The sequence below is a fragment of the Schistocerca piceifrons genome, chromosome 5 (assembly GCF_021461385.2).
Source record: "Schistocerca piceifrons isolate TAMUIC-IGC-003096 chromosome 5, iqSchPice1.1, whole genome shotgun sequence".
Lineage (NCBI taxonomy): Eukaryota > Metazoa > Arthropoda > Insecta > Orthoptera > Acrididae > Schistocerca > Schistocerca piceifrons.
This window is the reverse complement of record NC_060142.1, coordinates 411,961,615-411,979,288: the sequence shown is the minus strand read 5'-3', so window position 1 is coordinate 411,979,288 and position 17,674 is coordinate 411,961,615.

Here is a 17,674-nt window from a genome sequence, read left to right as displayed (position 1 = left end):
TTAATCGATCCTAGGTTGGTACAATTTCAAATCTACTATATTTCGTATACCTAATAGCTTTCCAGAGCTTGGATACTCTAAGCAATAAGCATTTGTGTGAGGTATACCAATGACTTTATATGGTCCATTATAAACAAACTTAAATTTAGAGATTTCATTGTCTATCTCGCTCGATTTCTCATGAGCTTTTACAAGTACTAAGTCTCCGATCGCAAACTTAGCAAAACGCGCTTTAGCGTCATGACGACGTATGCGAGCATCGGCTTTTAGTTTCATTACTTCTCGCAAACGATCTTTTTTCACACCAATACTAATGTCAATCCGTGGAGGGAATTTGATTATCTCTTCCACTAAACTTTTACTTCTGTCATCCAGCAGGATTTCCTCTGGAGAAAATCCCGTCGATTCATGTCTCAAGGTGTTCATAATTCTCTCAAATACTGCTACATATTTGCCCCATGCCCTATGGTTGTGATGGCAATAGGTACGGCACAGTCGGCCTAGCTCGCGCATACACCTCTCAGCGGGATTCCCAGCCGGACAATAAGCTGAAATATGGATCACCTCGACCCCATTACTTTCCAAGCCTTCATTCCACAACTTAGAAGTAAATTGTGCCCCATTGTCTGATAGAATCGCCTTGGGCTTACCAATATGAACAAAATAATCGTTCACAGCTTGCTATAGACCGCTTTGGCTGTAGCTTTCCTAATCGGGTATAGTTTGATGAACTTGGAAAAAGCTTCTAGCACTACTAAAATGTAGGCAAAGTTTCCTGATGACTTGGGCAAAGGTCCGTACAAGTCCACGCACAGTAACTCAAAGGTGTCGTTAGGCCTTATACTTTGCATAGGACCACGACTCGTACAGTTGGTAACCTTCACCTTCTGACATAAATCGCAAGTTTTCACTCTGTCAGTAACTCGTTTTAACATGTTGTTGAAATGCACTACTTCACTCAGCTTTTCCGTACATTTCTTTGGTCCACAGTGACCATACGCCAAATGGTAGTAGTCTATTATTTCCGTGACGTATTTGGTGGGCCAGCATACCCGCCAAATATTACTATCTTCACCCTTACGTATGTACAAGATATGATCGTATATCTTGTAATACTTCCTTAATTTCTCTCCTTCTGGACTCTTTTCATCATATCGGGTTTTCACCATATTTAAACAACCATCCTCGTTCTGATGACGACGTAGATTCTTACAGATGTTCATTATTAATTTACGTCCCTCAACTTCTTTAAAATAGTACAATTTGACCACTCCATCTGCCTCATCTTTCAATAGACCTTGATTAGACTCGGGCAACCGCGACAGCGCATCCGCTACGCAATTGTCGGTCCCTTTTACGTAACAGATGTCATAGTTAAATTGCTGTAAATACAGCGACCACCTAGTCAGTCTTTCGTGAAGTAGTTTACAATCCTTCAGATAAGTGAGCGCCTTATGGTCCGTATGAATAATCACCTTACGGTCCCATAGGTAACCCTTGAACTTCTTGAATCCCCACACGATAGCGAGACACTCTTTCTCAGAAATCGTGTAGTTTCGCTCACTTTTTGATAAAGTTCGACTCGCGAACGCTATCGTCCGGTGTTCCTTATCCTCTCCTTTACCAACTTCTTGGAACAGTTCTACCCCCACCCCGTAATTCGACGAATCCGTTCCCAGATGGAAGGGTAGCGATAAATCAGGATGAAATAGTATGTTAGATCTTAACAACTCGTCTTTTAATCTCTCGAAAGCGGTCTGACACCCGTCAGTCCACACAAACGGAACATTTTTGCGTAAGAGGTTATTCAAATTTTCATCATTAAATACTTGTCCTTTTACAAATTTACGGTAAAATCCTGTGAGCCCTAGAAAACTTTTTAACTGTTTCCTAGACTTGGGTGGAGGACAATTCCTTATTGCCTCTAGTTTCTCTGGGTCTTTCGTAATACCAGCAGTGGTAATTACATGCCCTAAAAATTTCAGTTCCTGCTTCACAAATTCGCATTTCTTTAGCTTTAGAGTCATTTCGCCACGGCGCAATGCTCTAAAAACTTCATCTAACAGGTCACAATGGTCATGCCAAGTGGCATTGGCCAACAATAGGTCGTCAACATATACAGTTAATCTTGAACTCAAAGCCGGTCCTAGCACTTTATCTAGGGCCCTGATGAATACGGACACAGATATATTAAGTCCAAACGGCAGTACTCTATACTGATAACACCTGCCCGCAAACAAGAAGGCGGTGTATGGCCTAGATTCTTCTTCGAGTTCTATTTGCCAGTAACTAGCCGTCAGATCGAGGCTAGTCATGAACTTAACGTCATGAAAACGTTGCAAAATCTCCTCCATACTCTCTGGTCTGTCTGTTTCACGTTGAACGACCCTATTCAACGTGCGTGCGTCAATCACAATACGCACACTACCATCCCGTTTTGCTACAATGACCAAACCGTTATTGTATGGACTTGTACTTCTTTCAATCACTCCCCATTCGATCATCTTATCTATCTCCCGTTGCACTGCTTCCTTTTTGGACAGCGGTATAGCATACGGTCTCACGAAGAATGGTTCGTGCGGAATTACGTGCAACTTGCATTTATATCCTTCCACAAGACCCGGTTTGTCTGAAAACACACTCTTATTCCTCATTATTACTTCATACAGGCCTCGTCTTTGTTCGTGTGTTACGTTTGACACACCGTCTACAATACTTTCCAATTCACTTTCTACACTATTGTCAATGCCGAGATTCCTCATATTACAGTAGTTCAAATTCATACCTACGTCAATACCATTCGGCCAGTTAACAATGTGTATAGGCTGGTATTGCCTATGCACACCGTCTCCTGCCTCGTCAAAACTAACTACTATTGTTTTATCTTGGGACGTACATGTCAAAGTTTTGCTTTCGCAGTTAATCACTGCACGGTACTTTAATAGCCAATCTAACCCGATAATTACTTCCGTAGTTAAGTCTGGCACGACGACAAACTCTTGTTCAAATCGTGCCCCACATATCTCGAAGTTGACAAAAATCTGTTTTGTGACCGGTTCACTGGCCTTCCCAGTAGCACCGATAATTTTCACTCCTGTTACTGGCATAACTACGATGCCAGGTCTGTCTTTCAGTAACTCAAATATTTTCCCAGATACAGCACTCAATTCTGCACCGGTGTCAATCAACACGTTTAGTTGTAGGTCGTGCATATTAACAGACACTACTATCTGTCTACACTTGTCCTCGACTGTTTCTTTATTTTCCCACAGTAAATCCTCGTCTATATCCAGGTCATTCCAGAAAAAACCATCCGGCTTTGATCCTAAATCCGGTTTATCTGGCGGCTTTTTCAGTCTCTGTTCACATACAGTTTTAATTTCGACACGTTTGTCCTGAGGCTTAGTCTCTAGCTTCGCCTCCAATACCGAAACCTTTTCCTGTAACTCGTCAACTAGTGGGTGTTGCTTTGCTATCAATTCACTAATTGTCACCTTCGTTGATTCCACTTTGGTCAGATTGATCTCATCTGCCAATCTACCTGGAGGAATGTGCCCAGTAGCATCTGAAATTACTTCCTCTGGATCTGCGCAACCCACACTGCTATCGTCTGACTGTATAATGTCAGCTCTAACCTCATACACGCTGTAATCTATGTGCTTTTCTACCAATTGTGTCCGGCTATCACTAAAATTTTCGTAATCTTTCCCCTTAATACTCTCGCAATGTTTAAACTGGAGGTTTGCGTCGGATGGGTCGGCTACTTCTACCACTATAACTTTCGGTAAAGTCTGCCGGTTAGGGCCAGAACTTTCCGTTACTCCTTCAACATCTAACTCCTGCGGGACGAAACACGACGAATCTTGCTCGTGCTGCCCATTAACATCAACTATTTCTGGTAAAGTCTGCCGGTTAGGGCCAGAACTTTCAATCACTTCACAAATACTATCTTCCTGTGGGACGAGACGCGGCAAATACTGCACGCGCTCCCCATAAACACTTCTCCCATACAGACCCCTATAATCTCTTAGTTCGTCGTATAAGCGACCGAACTGCCTTAACCAGACCTCATCCCTCTCTGCATCCCCTCGCTCAATGACGGACGTTTTATCCGACATCTGATCTTCTCTAAACAATTGCGAATCATTCTTAAACTCAATCTCCAGTTCCGCTGTGGGTATTACAGCTGTCACTTTATAATCGATTTCCGGAACACTACTTAAATTGTTCTCACTGACAGTGAATGTATTTTCTGCTGCCATGTATACAGCTGATTTACTACTTGTGGGCGCACTCCTTTCTCCTAACACTGGCACACTCTCCCGCCGTTGATTATTCCATACGGAATTTTCATAACGACGACACCTGGGTCTTCTCCTGTTATTGGGCCGCCAAAATTTCTCCACGCCCGGTCGGCCCCTCACCGGCGCGGCTAATGGTTTCCCTGTCTCGTCCCAGCAGATACGCTCCCCGGATACTGCTGAGGCGGCTGGTCACACCCTCTGGCGTTATTACTATTCTGCGCAGCCCGTATCACGCTAGTATGATACTGGTTTCCGTCATTCCGGTAATTATTTGCATTGTACCGATTGTTATTACGGTCCGAACCATTTTTGTTATTGCTGCCAAGATTGCGGTATGCATTATTCCCATAGTTATCGTTGTTGTGGTTCCTGTTGTTGTTACCATGGCCTCCACCACTGTCGCGATTATTGCGCCAATTGTCCTCGTCCTCAACTCTTTCCAGGAAATCACTGATTGTCCTGTAATTGCTTCCTACGTAGCGTTTTGTATCATCTGGAAGCTTCTTGTAGAGTTCCCAGACTATTTCGGATTCCGTGCGGCGATCACGCAAATATTCCAACTTGCGGATCCAGCCCTCACAAAACTCCCTCATCGAACCGCGCGAATTCGCATCGAAAGGTCTCGATACGACAAATTCGCGCCAGACACTTTGCTGTTTTTGCTCTGACCAGTATTCAGCCAGAAACAAATTTTTAAACTCGTCAAAAGTCAGGTTCGTAATGTCGAGGTTTAAGCCCCAACGCTTGGCATCACCAGCCAGCACATCAATAACTGCATTAATTTTTCTCTCATTAGTCCATGATCTGGGTAAAACTCTTTCACAATTTTTAATGAAATCCGTCGCGTGTATACCGCCTTTTTTCAAGGGGTCGAACCGCTCCTCTTTCGTCAACCATTCCGAACTATGTGCACAGATTGGCACATAGCTCTGTTTTTCATCAAGTTTCTTTTCTAATTCCGACACTCTCGTAATTACTTGGCAAGTGGTTGTCGCAAGCGTTTCCACTTCCCTCTTTTTCTCTTCGCAGGTATTAGCCTGCTCCCTCACTTTGGTATCTACTTCGGATACTAAAGCCTTTAAAGTTTCCACCTTCTTTTGATCCTCTTTTTTCACTAATTGAATTTGTTCCGTCACCTTATTCTCGATGATCGGAGCAACTGATTCTCCTACACTTTTCTCGATTCTGCTAATTTCGGAATCAAAACGAGTATTTATGCTCGCAATTTGCGCCTGAACGCCTATCATTTCCTGTTTAAGATTACCGATTTCGGTATTAATTACAACAATATCTTCTTTGATTTTATCAACTTTTGTATTAACAACTCCAACATTGTTGTTAACAACATTAATAGCTTTGTTCTGATTGTCTAGCTTTCGTTCAATTTTTTCAGACTGAGCTTCTTGCTTGGCAGACAGAGCTATAATTTCTACCGATTGACTCTTGATTTCATTAATCAAAACATTCAATAAATCAGTTAAATTCCCGGAGACTACCGGTTTTACTTCCGTAGCTGGTTCCTCTATATATGTTCCCCCGTATTCATCATCAAGGGGTACAGATTTGATTTTCGCTTCCGATTCCGAAACATTTTCTAAAGTTTGGAATTCCATTTCTGCTCTTTGTTGCGTTTCGGCGGTCGCGTCTTTCATGCTAGCCGCCTGCCCCTGAACAATGGGAACCGCCGTGCGCGTTTCCCACTGTTCGACCGATTGTTCCGTATCCAAGTCTACCAAATTTTGGTAATTGTTGCCTTCACTCATTTTAATAATTTTCAATATAAATAACAAATCTCAAATGTAATTAGGATTACTCCCACTACTTATTCTCGCTGACGTAACGACCATTTCGTAACCAGTACTTTGTTACGAGATTTGCACAATGCAAAATTCGTGTCCAGAACAACCTCAAATTCGAAGATTGTCCTGTCACCAGGTCGCCACGTGTAACCTCCCCCTCACTTACCGACCTTAATGACAGTGAAAAATGAAACCGCGTGTACCTAATGGGAGTTTTGGAAAAGCAATCGTCACCGAAGTTAACCTGTCGGTAAAGAGGGAGGAAAGGGTTACATCTAAATGAAAGGAAAAATGCAAATGAAACTGGTGGAAATTAATTTTGAAAAGGGATAAAGTTAATAAAGAAAGTAAATGCGCGGCCGTTACGTTAACAATTAACTAGCGGTAATTAGATATTTGAGATTTGGAGGAAATCACGGTCGCCAGTCCTAAGGACAATTACTATAGTAACTGAAAAAGAAAGGTTATTACACATATAATTAACACTAGAAGCGTGGCAACTGAAGGTTGACACGTGTAGTGTGAAAACTGAAAGTTTGTCAGAAGTAATAAATTTCGCTACACTCTGACTTAATTTAGCAAAAGAATTAATAAAACCGGAAAATCGAAAGTTAATTTAGTGTCTGAAGTTAATAGTGAGCTTTCTTTCTGAAGCACATCGAAATCCAGCAAAATACGGTTAGTCTTGGACTACCTCAACAATCATTTCAAAAGCAACTTGACTCTACGCAATTTAGAAACAATAGATTTTACTTTGAACTTGAATTAAATGATTCTGAACTATTAACAATAGTAAAATTTAGTACGTACCAAGCTGAGCTGCAGTCACAGGTAAGCTAAAATACGGTAACAAAGCTCGCACTCTTAATTCGTGCTTGTGTAATCTGAATATTGTAGCCAGCTATTAATGCCATAATTGAACTTTGAAATTAAAGCAGTGAAAACTAATTATATTATTTTAATGCTGGCGTTTGAATTTCAACGACACTCGGGTTCATTTCGGAAAAGGAAGGGACCCTGCTTGGCAATGCAATTGGGACAATGAGCAACAAGGGTTCATGCTAAGTTCTGTAATTTTGCGAGGCAAATGGAACAATTTGAAAAGCTGAGGTCTGCCATACAGTTCTGAAACTTTACGTGCTTTTAGTCTTCCTTGTTGGTTAATTGAAGGTTTGAAGCCGTCGATCGAGGAGGTGGCGACAGTCACTCCTTGTCGGCCGTCGCTGTTGCAGAAGCTGGATGTTGGCGCGCCTTCTTCTCGACACGGCCACCAGGCGAGACGGGCTCTTGATGTGCGCCAGCTAATGCTTCCCGTCCGCGACACCGTGTCAGAAACTATCATCGCGAGTCGAGCGCAATTACATGCTGCCAAACCCCGAAAGCGCGGCAACTCGCGGGAGCGTCACACATCACCTGCTCCACTCGCTACTCCCGCCAGACTCTCACTGCCCTGCCCGCGCTCCACGCGGCAGAGTTCACACTATCAAAGATCCTACACACTTTGATTCTTCACACGACCTATCGATGTAATCGTTCGATAGCAGTTTTCCCTAGGCAAGACCCAGCGTAAAAATACAAATAATATTTACGAAACAAACCAATTATACATCGACATAAGTGCATAAATATATATATATACAAACAGTAAAACAATTACAATATATAGACAGAAATGTCATATCTTGAGGTAACAAAACAAGGGGAAAAAATAATAGTACAATAGATGGAAATAGGAGGATATGCATTTCCGGCGTTACAACATTCAATGATTTTGTCCACTGCAACGTCTTTCTTGGACTCCATTATTAAAGAATCCGTAGAAATACGACTGGCGGAAAATCTGTTAAACCGTGACCTACCAGCTGGACAGTGCATGGAATCCCATCATCTCCACGATTTGCTCAAATCGAAGACGACTGAGTGCGTCGACGGCCTTGGCAAACAGCAACGCAGATGGCGACTGAGTTCCGCTATTACACCAGCGAGGGCGCTGCCGGCGGGCAGTGTGGTTCATCTATCAAGTTTTCGACGCATGCCCAGAATAGTTACAGTACGCTATATATTGCGGAACGGAGGACGTTTTCGCCAGTCTGCGACGGCTCACCTGAAGAGGACTGGCGGATGCCCAGTTGAAATATCGTGCGAAGTATTGAACGACGACCGGCTGCAAGCCCGAAATTTGTTTGAACAGTCAATTCGCCAGGAAAATTATAAAATTCACAACTCACTTAAATCTTGATAACTTGCCATTATACAAGCACTAACCGCTCTAACAACTGCGCCAGACACTTGTTGTCGTATATAGGCGTTGCTGACCGCAGCGCCGTATTCGGCCTGTTTACATAGATCTGTATTTCAGTACGCATGCCTGCACCAATTTGTTTGGCGTTTGAGTGTACCATGAAACATAACATACCTTCTGCACGACATTTCACTGAATCTTGATCAAAAGCGTATTGAATCATATCACAGAAAGATATTTCATGAACATGAGAACTATATTATATCAGCAAGTCACGCACAAGTAACTGTTACTTACAATATATTACACTGAATATACAAGCTCATGTTCGTGAATTATCAGAATAAAGACTGAGATTCATACTGTGATTGAATATATTGATCTATGCATTTCAGATCTAATGATGGCAACGTAGTTTTCTGAAACCGTTCATCACAGTAAATGCTGTGCAATAGGGATCTTACCTGCTCAAAGTTGTACACTTCTGTTTCTACAAAAATCGTTATGATGCATTTGACAGTGAAATACATGTACCGGTCAGTTCTTTTGCTGATAAGATTATAGGGAGGGCAACGTTCAGAGGTGGTGGTATGGAACAAAAAAAAGTGTTTTAAACTTGGGCTCAAACGCATACCTTCAGAGCTCTGGGCACTTCTTCAGTAGAAGAGTTGTTTCACCGTAGCGAAGCTGAAGAAGTACTCACAGCTCTTAAAAACTTTTGGGCCCTTGTTTACTGGACGTTTGTTTCTTGTGTTTGTCAATACTACCTTCTCCATAAATATGGAAACCAAAGAGCTGACATTAGAAGAGGTGTGTTTTATAGTAACGAAGATAAACAAGTGGTAATACGCCTTAAGGTACACTTTGGAGTCCGTGTTACCTAAACGTACTTTTCTTGTTTTGGTCCATACCGTCGCCTCTGAAAGTTGCGTATCGTACAATCTTGGCAACAACAGTACCGGCGCATGTATTCCACTGTCAGAGGTACCAGAACGATTCCTGCTTATAACTTTCGAGTCGGTTGTTCCTCGACCAAGCTTCATTTCCTCCCTCGATACTTTCATCCTTCTCCATCATCCTTGAAAATTTGTATCGTCATCACAGAATCACCCTGTATAAATGACTGTTGAAAAGAGACTTTGTCGTATGTGTTAATATTACGAGATGCCGTTTTGATTTACACACTCAAGATTTTCCAGCTTCCGCACGTACCAACTGTCGAAACTACGTCTCTTTCTTACAGCGGATGGTTACGGACCGTGCGCACAAGCATCACTCTTCTTCCAACAAACACAAAACGAGATATCTATGGGCATATGAGGAAAGTAACAGAGAGCACTTAAAGCGGTGAAACGAGCATACCAGCACTATTAAGAAGAGGTAAAGTGACTCGTAGTAGTGGGAAAAGTGTGCAGCAATTTAAAATAAAATGTCATGAAACAATTATTAATGACATTTAAAATCCGTCAGTGCATCTAGAAGAAAGTACGTATTTAAATCAACATACCCACTTTGCTTTTTCATATAATGAAACTTGTTTCCAGTTGGATTGCCTTATCCATCCAAAAACAGTTCGTTACAAAATGTATTGATGTGTGATTTTACTAACGGTATTTTTTTCGTTTTCTGCTTACATCACGAAGTGTCGCCTTCTTGCAAATTTTCCTTCGTTTGGAACTCACTGCTGTTTCTTGCCAGATCCCACTTTACTTTACAGCACTGCACATTTCCTGAAGTGTAATACGGTACGGTATAACACCACTATGCCAACAAACATTTGTGATGCTGAAATGGGTCGCATTTCACATCAGAAAACGTTTAGTGCTGCAATTTCACTTACTGGAAAAAATTACCTAAATACAAGCATGACGTGCGCTGTTGGTTGCCGATTTGTTTAATCAGCATGGGAAAGCTACAAACGTCTTCTACCAATTCCATTGTTAGAAGCAATTAGAATGACATGGTGCATGACAGATAGGCTTATTTTTAGAATACTGAGAATATGTGTTTGAGGACAAAGGCGGTTCTGGTAGCGTCACATATTCCAACAAAGATCTTTCTAAATGTATAACTCCGTGAAATTAAGGAAATTCAGTCTCAGACGCAATTTACCGTAATCACACTCAAGATTTTCCAGCTTCCATTCAAACCAGCCGCTTTGTACCCACAAATTGAATTGGAAGATAACGGAATGATGTTTACACTAAGCTGACTCCTAAGTGGAAGTGAGGTAGTACAGTAAGGTTTTGTCTCTTCCTGTCCTGTACTTTGACAGTAATAGAATTCTCCACTTTACATATTCATGTCCAATATCACAAGCTAGTATAAAATTCATGGTGGGTCATACAGTGCGGACAGAAGTATTGTTTCCTCCATTCACTCAGTACGGTTTTTCGAGAACAAAATGTAGTAATCAGCATGAGTGAGATTTTAGGTGTGACTTACATTTTTCCCCAAATAGCTTCGGGAAACAGCCAGTACAACTAAGTGCAAAATTCGCAAATGTGACGCAAACTTGAATTGTGATTGCCTTACACATATGACATAAAGCAGCAGCATTTTAAAAATTAACGTCTGCACACTTTGTTTTAATAAATATAAGGGCCGGCCGAAGTGGCCGTGCGGTTAAAGGCGCTGCAGTCTGGAACCGCAAGACCGCTACGGTCGCAGGTTCGAATCCTGCCTCGGGCATGGATGTTTGTGATGTCCTTAGGTTAGTTAGGTTTAACTAGTTCTAAGTTCTAGGGGACTAATGACCTCAGATGTTGAGTCCCATAGTGCTCAGAGCCATTTGAACCATTTGAGCCATAAATATAAGGTCATTTGACATTTCGTTTTTCGACGTTAAATTTTTTCATTAACTAACAAACAAAGGAACCAATAATGAGATAACTACAAATATAAAGCACCTTTTTGAGGAAGTTTAATGTATCTTTAAATACATTTACAGTTTTGTTGCTTCAAAGAACTTAGATCTAACCGAAGAGAGAAGTAATCACAAATATTGAGTTATTCGATAGCGTGTTCGCCCTTTGTCCTTTTTATATTTTTCTTATTTCAGTAAACGATGCAGGATATCATTTTCAACTATACAGTAATCACAATTTGGAGTGGGCAACAATTTTAATAGGTACTCATGTAGCCTTCACTTAAACTGTTAATGGTGACAATTTCCTCCCGTTTAAAACTAGAGTTAAGGAATAATGGGGTATGAGATAACAACTGTTTTATAGTCCAGTACTAAGATCCTTTGAAGACAATGTCATCACTTGACGATGAACACTCTTCTTAGCCCTTAATTGCAAACCATCGACAGTGGTCAAAACGCGATAAAGACACCGTAGTGGGTGCCAGTTGTAGCACGTATTTGGCAAGATGGTCACCGTATCCTTTGTCCCTGACGGCAATATGGCGCGGGATCCAGTGGGAACAGATCGATTTATGGAAATCTTTCGATCTCAAGACTTTTATTTCTTGTAGTATGAAACTAAAAGAAGATTCCCTCCGGCATTTGTCACTTATGCTCTCTCCAAAGTAGCATCAGCAGAAACTGAAAAGGTCGCAGTGCTCAAAGCAGTGCACATGTTTTATAAAATGTCACTGTGCGTTAAATTGTACTTTCTTCTACAAAAGACAGCCACAGCGTAGAGCTCATTATGAAATTCACTTGATGTGCATTACAGAAGTAGATTCTGTACAGAAGGGGACAAGTTTGTGAGCTCTCCGATTTACGGAGATAGAATTTCTGAAACGGCGTTGTCCTTGATCTTCTTACATACTTCTCAAGTTGTAAATTTCATATCTGTTGCGTAAGGAACAGTTACCACAGTTAACATATTGCGGACGGTCACCGAGTTTACTAATGTTTCGCGCGCCGTCCGTTACGGACGGATCTCGAAAAAACTTGTGTTTTCTACTCGTTGTCTGTATATGCCATCCGCTGTGATCCACATTGAAGAGCCAAAGAAACTGGTACACCTGTCTAATATCGTGTAGGCACCCGCGAGCATGAGGAAGTGCCGCAACAAGACGTGGCATGGACTCGACAAAGATCTCAAGTAGTGCTGGAGGGAACTAACACTATTAATCCTGCATTCATAAGACTACAAGGGGTTGGAGATCTCTTCTAAACAGTGCGTTACTAGGCATCCCAGATATGGTCAATAATGTTCATGTCTGGGGGTCTAGTGGTCAGCAGAAGTGTTTAAACTCAGAAGAGTGTTCCTGCAGCCACTCTGTAGCAATTATGGACGTGTGGGGTGTCACATTGCCCCGCTGGAATCGCCCAAGTCCGTCGGAATGCACAATGGACATGAATGGATGCAGGTGATCAGACAGGATGCTTACGTACATGTCACCTGTCAGAGTAGTATCTAGACGTACCAGGGGCCCCTTATCACTTCAATTGCACACGCCCTCCACCATTACAGAGCCTCCACCAGCTTCAACAGTCCCCTGCTGACATGCGGTGTCCATGAATTCATGAGATTGTCTCCACACCCGTACAGATCCATCCGCTTGTTACAGTTTGAAACGAGACTAATCCGATTAGGCAACATGTTTGCAGTCATCAACAGTCCAATGTCAGTGCTGATGGTCCCAGGCGAAGCGTAAATCTTCGTGTTGTGCAGTCATCAAGGGTACACGAGTCGACCTTCGGCTCCGAAAACCCATATCGAAAAACGAAAGCTGAAATTTTAAATTTAGCATTTGAGAAATCTTTCACGCAGGAGGATCGTACAAACATACCGCCGTTTGAGTCTCGTACAGATTCCCGTATGGAGAACATAATGATAGACATCCCTGGGGTTGTGAAGCACCTGAATGGGTTGAAAATAAATAAATCGCCAGATCCTGATGGAATTCCAGTTCGGTTTTACAGAGAGTACTCTACTGCATTGGCTCCTTACTTAGCTTGCATTTATCGCGAATTTCTTGCCCAACGTAGAGTCCCGAGCGACTGGAAAAAAGCGCAGGTGACGCCTGTATATAGGAAGGGTAGAAGGAAGGATCCTCAAAATTACAGACCAATATCCTTAACATCGGTTTCTTGCAGGATTCTCGAACATATTCTCAGTTCGAATATAATGAATTTCCTTGAGACAGAAGTTGCTGTCCACGCATCAGCACGGCTTTAGAAAGCATCGCTCCTGCGAAACGCAACTCGCCCTTTTTTCACATGATATCTTGCGAACCATGGATGAAGGGTATCAGACGGATGCCATATTCGTTGACTTCCGGAAAGCGTTTGACTCGGTGCCCCACTGCAGACTCCTAACTAAGGTACGAGCACATGGGATTGGTTCCCACATATGTGAGTGGCTCGAAGACTTCTTAAGTAATAGAACCCAGTACGTTGTCCTCGATGGTGAGTGTTCATCGGAGGTGAGGGTATCATCTGGAGTGCCCCAGGGAAGTGTGGTAGGTCCGCTGTTGTTTTCTATCTACATAAATGATCTTTTGGATAGGGTGGATAGCAATGTGCGGCTGTTTGCTGATGATGCTGTGGTGTACGGAAGGTTTCGTCCTTGAGTTACTGTAGGAGGATACAAGATGACTTGGACAGGATTTGTGATTGGTGTAAAGAATGGCAGCTAACTCTAAATATAGATAAATGTAAATTAATGCAGATGAATAGGAAAAAGAATCCCGTAATGGTTGAATACTCCATTAGTAGTGTAGCGCTTGACACAGTCACGTCGATTAAATGTTTGGGCGTAACATTGCAGAGCGATATGAAGTGAGACAAGCATGTAATGGCAGTTGTGGGGAAGGCGGATAATCGTCTTCGGTTCGTTGGTAGAATTCTGGGAAGATGTGGTTCATCTGTAAAGGAGACCGCTTATAAAACACTAATACGACCTATTCTTGAGTACTACTCAAGCGTTTGGGATCCCTATTAGGTAGGATTGAGGGAGGACATAGAAGCAGTTCAGTGGCGGGCTGCTAGATTTGTTACTGGTAGGTTTGATCATCACGCGAGTGTTACGGAAATGCATCAGGAACTCGGGTGGGAGTCTCTAGAGGAAAGGAGCCGTTCTTTTTGTGAATCGCTACTGAGGAAACAGTACAATTTTACTGCCGCCAACTTATATTTCGCGGAAAGACCACAAAGATAACATAAGAGAGATCAGGGCTCGTACAGAGGCATATAGGCAGTCATTTTTCCCTCGTTCTGTTTGGGAGTGGAACAGGAAGAGAAGATGCTAGTTGTGGTACAACACACCGCCACACACCGTATGGTAGATTGCGGAGTATGTATGTAGATGTAGATGATGTTTCTTTGAGTGGTTCGCACGCTGACACTTGTTGATGCCCCAGCATTGAATCTGCAGCAATTAGCGAAAGGGTTGCATTTCTAAAAAATGGCTCTGAGCACTATGGGACTTAACATCTATGGTCATCAGTCCCCTAGAATTTAGAACTACTTAAACCTAACTAACCTAAGGACATCACACAACACCCAGTCATCACGAGGCAGAGAAAATCCCTGACCCCGACGGGAATCGAACCCGGGAACCCGGTCGTGGGAAGCGAGAACGCTACCGCACGACCACGAGCTGCGGACAGGTTGCATCTATGTCACGCTGAACGATTATCTTCAGTCGTCGTTGGTCCCGTTCTTGCAGGATCTTTTTCCGGCCGTAGCGATGTCGGAGATTTGATGTTTTACCGGATTCGTGATATTCACGGTGCACTCGAGAAATGGTCGTACGGAGAAATACCCAGTTCATCGCTCCATCGGAGACGCTGTATCCCATCCTTCGAGCGCCGATCTTAAGACCATGTTCAAACTCACTTAAATCTTGATAACCTACCATTGTGGTGGGAGTAACCGATCTAACAACTGCGCCAGACACTTGTTGCCTTATATAGACGTTGTCGACAGCAGCGCAGTATTCTGTCTGTTTACATATCTCTGTGTTTGAGTATGTATGCCTATACCAGTTTCTTTGGTGCTTCAGTGCATTTTAACCTCTTTGTCTATTTAGGTGTCTTCACCAGTAGTAAATATATCAAACTGGATTGATTTCATATAAGTTATGCTTATTTACACTGTATGGTATTTCAAATAGTTACTATTTTTGTCATGAAGTTCCTCCTGCTTTTAAAGGTAGATCTGTTCAGAAAGAGGAAGAAAATGTACGAAACTGAAATCCTCACGGAGCATTTTGACAGGGATTGTGGAGATGATTCTAGCGAGAATGAAGATGCGGATGACTGTGAATAAATGTTTTTATAGTAGTTGTATGACGCAAATCATTTTATGATTCTGAGGACGAATCCAGTGACATCATTAGATGTGTAAATAAGCGTAACGTTGCAGTGTTTTCAAGTGAATAACATATTACCGAGGAAGAGGATTCTGCCCTTGTGAATGATATGTTTTTGTCATTTTTTGAGTGATCAATCTTCTGACTAGTTTGTTGCGGCCCGCCACAATGTCGTCACCTGTGCCAACATTTTCACTTCAGAGTAGCACTTGCAACCAACATCTTCAATTATTTGCTGGATGTATTCCAATTTCTGTTTTCTTCTACAGTTTTCACCACCTGCAGCCTCGTTTAGTACTATGTAAGTTATTTCCTGATGTCTTAACAGATGCCCTATCCTCCTGTTCCTTCTTCTCGTCATTCTGTTCTACATATTCCTTCCCTCACCTATTCTGTGAAGAACCTCCTCATTCCTTATCTTATCTGTCAACTTAATTATCTTATCTTATCCTATCTGTCCACTTAATTTTCAGCCCACGGCTGCAGCACCGTATCTCAAATGATTCGATTCTCTTCTATTACAGTTTTCTTACAGTTTATATTTCACTATTATAGAATGCTGTGCTCCAAACGCACATTCTCAGAAATTTCTTCCTCAAATTAAGGGCAATGTTTCATCCTAGCAAACGTCTCTTGGCCAGGATCGCCTTTTTTGTCAGTGCTAATCTGTTCTTTGTCTTTCTTGCTCCGTCCATCATGAGTTATTTTTTCTCCCTAGGTAGCAGAATGCCTTTACTTCGTTACCTTCTGATGTCAAGTTTAGCACTACTCTTATTTCTGCTACTTCTCACCACTTACATCTTTCTTCGGTTCACTCTCAGTCGATAGTCGATACTCATTAGACCGTTCACTCCACTGAACAGATCCTGTAATTGTTCTTTTGTCATAATATTGTTTAAAAGTGGCCAAATAGTTGATTAATCATTGAAATGAAGTGGTATCTCCAACCACAGGGTTAATATCCTACTTTTTATGAAATTGATGCCTTTAGAAGCAACTGGTTTGAATCATACTTCAACAGAATTCAGAAAATTGTCCTTAATAGTTCTGGCGATATTGGAAAGGTAGAAAATCTTAATAACGAAAGCTCTCCCGCAGGGTCCAATTTTGGGTCCACTTCCGTTTCTTATATAAGTGAATGACATTCCATTTAACATTTAACAAGCAGAATTGGTACTTTTTGGAGATGACACAAGTGTTATAACAAATCTCGTTACAGAGAAATCAAAAGAATAGATTGTTTATTATGTTTTACAAAGATCTATTGAGTGGTTCTCTGAAAATGTACTATCCATTAGTTATGAGAAAAGACACTAAATTTAATTCTGTTGAAAAGAGGCATACCAACAGTTCATGTAGCCCATGAACAAGAGTCAGTAAAAAAGGTGGAATTCTTTGGGTGTAAATGTTGATGAAATCTTCAACTGGAAGAACCATACTGCTGAGCTTAAACAATTAAGTTCTGCTACTTTTTCTCATCGTATATTTGCTAGTCTTGAAAACAAACGAATCAGTTTTCTGACATATTTTGCATATTTTCACTCAGCAATATCTTGCTGAATAATGTCCTGGGATATCTCATCATTCAGAAAGAAATTATTCATTGTACAGAAGCGAGCAGTAAGAATAATATGTAGTGTACACCCGTGGCCCTCGTGTAGGTACCTCTTCAAGAAGTTAGAAATTTTAACTGTACCATCGCAATACACGTATTCGCTGATGAAATTGATACTAAATAATTCGCCACAATTTGAGAAGAACAGTGATGTCCATACCTTCAACACTTTATTATCCATTGTTGAAGCTGCCATGGATTCCGAATGGAGATGCATCACAGATTTTTCAAATGCCTAACTGGTAGCAAAGCAAGTTTTAAATCTAACCTAAAATCATTTCTCCTGAACAACTCCTTCTATTCGATGAACGAATTTTTATTTAAAAATCCGGTCGCCTGAAAAAGCCAGTTTTTATGTGTAGTATCACGAACAGGACGAAGAAGTAATGACCTCATTACTGTTAATGCTAATCATATACCTGCAAATCATTTCGATAAAA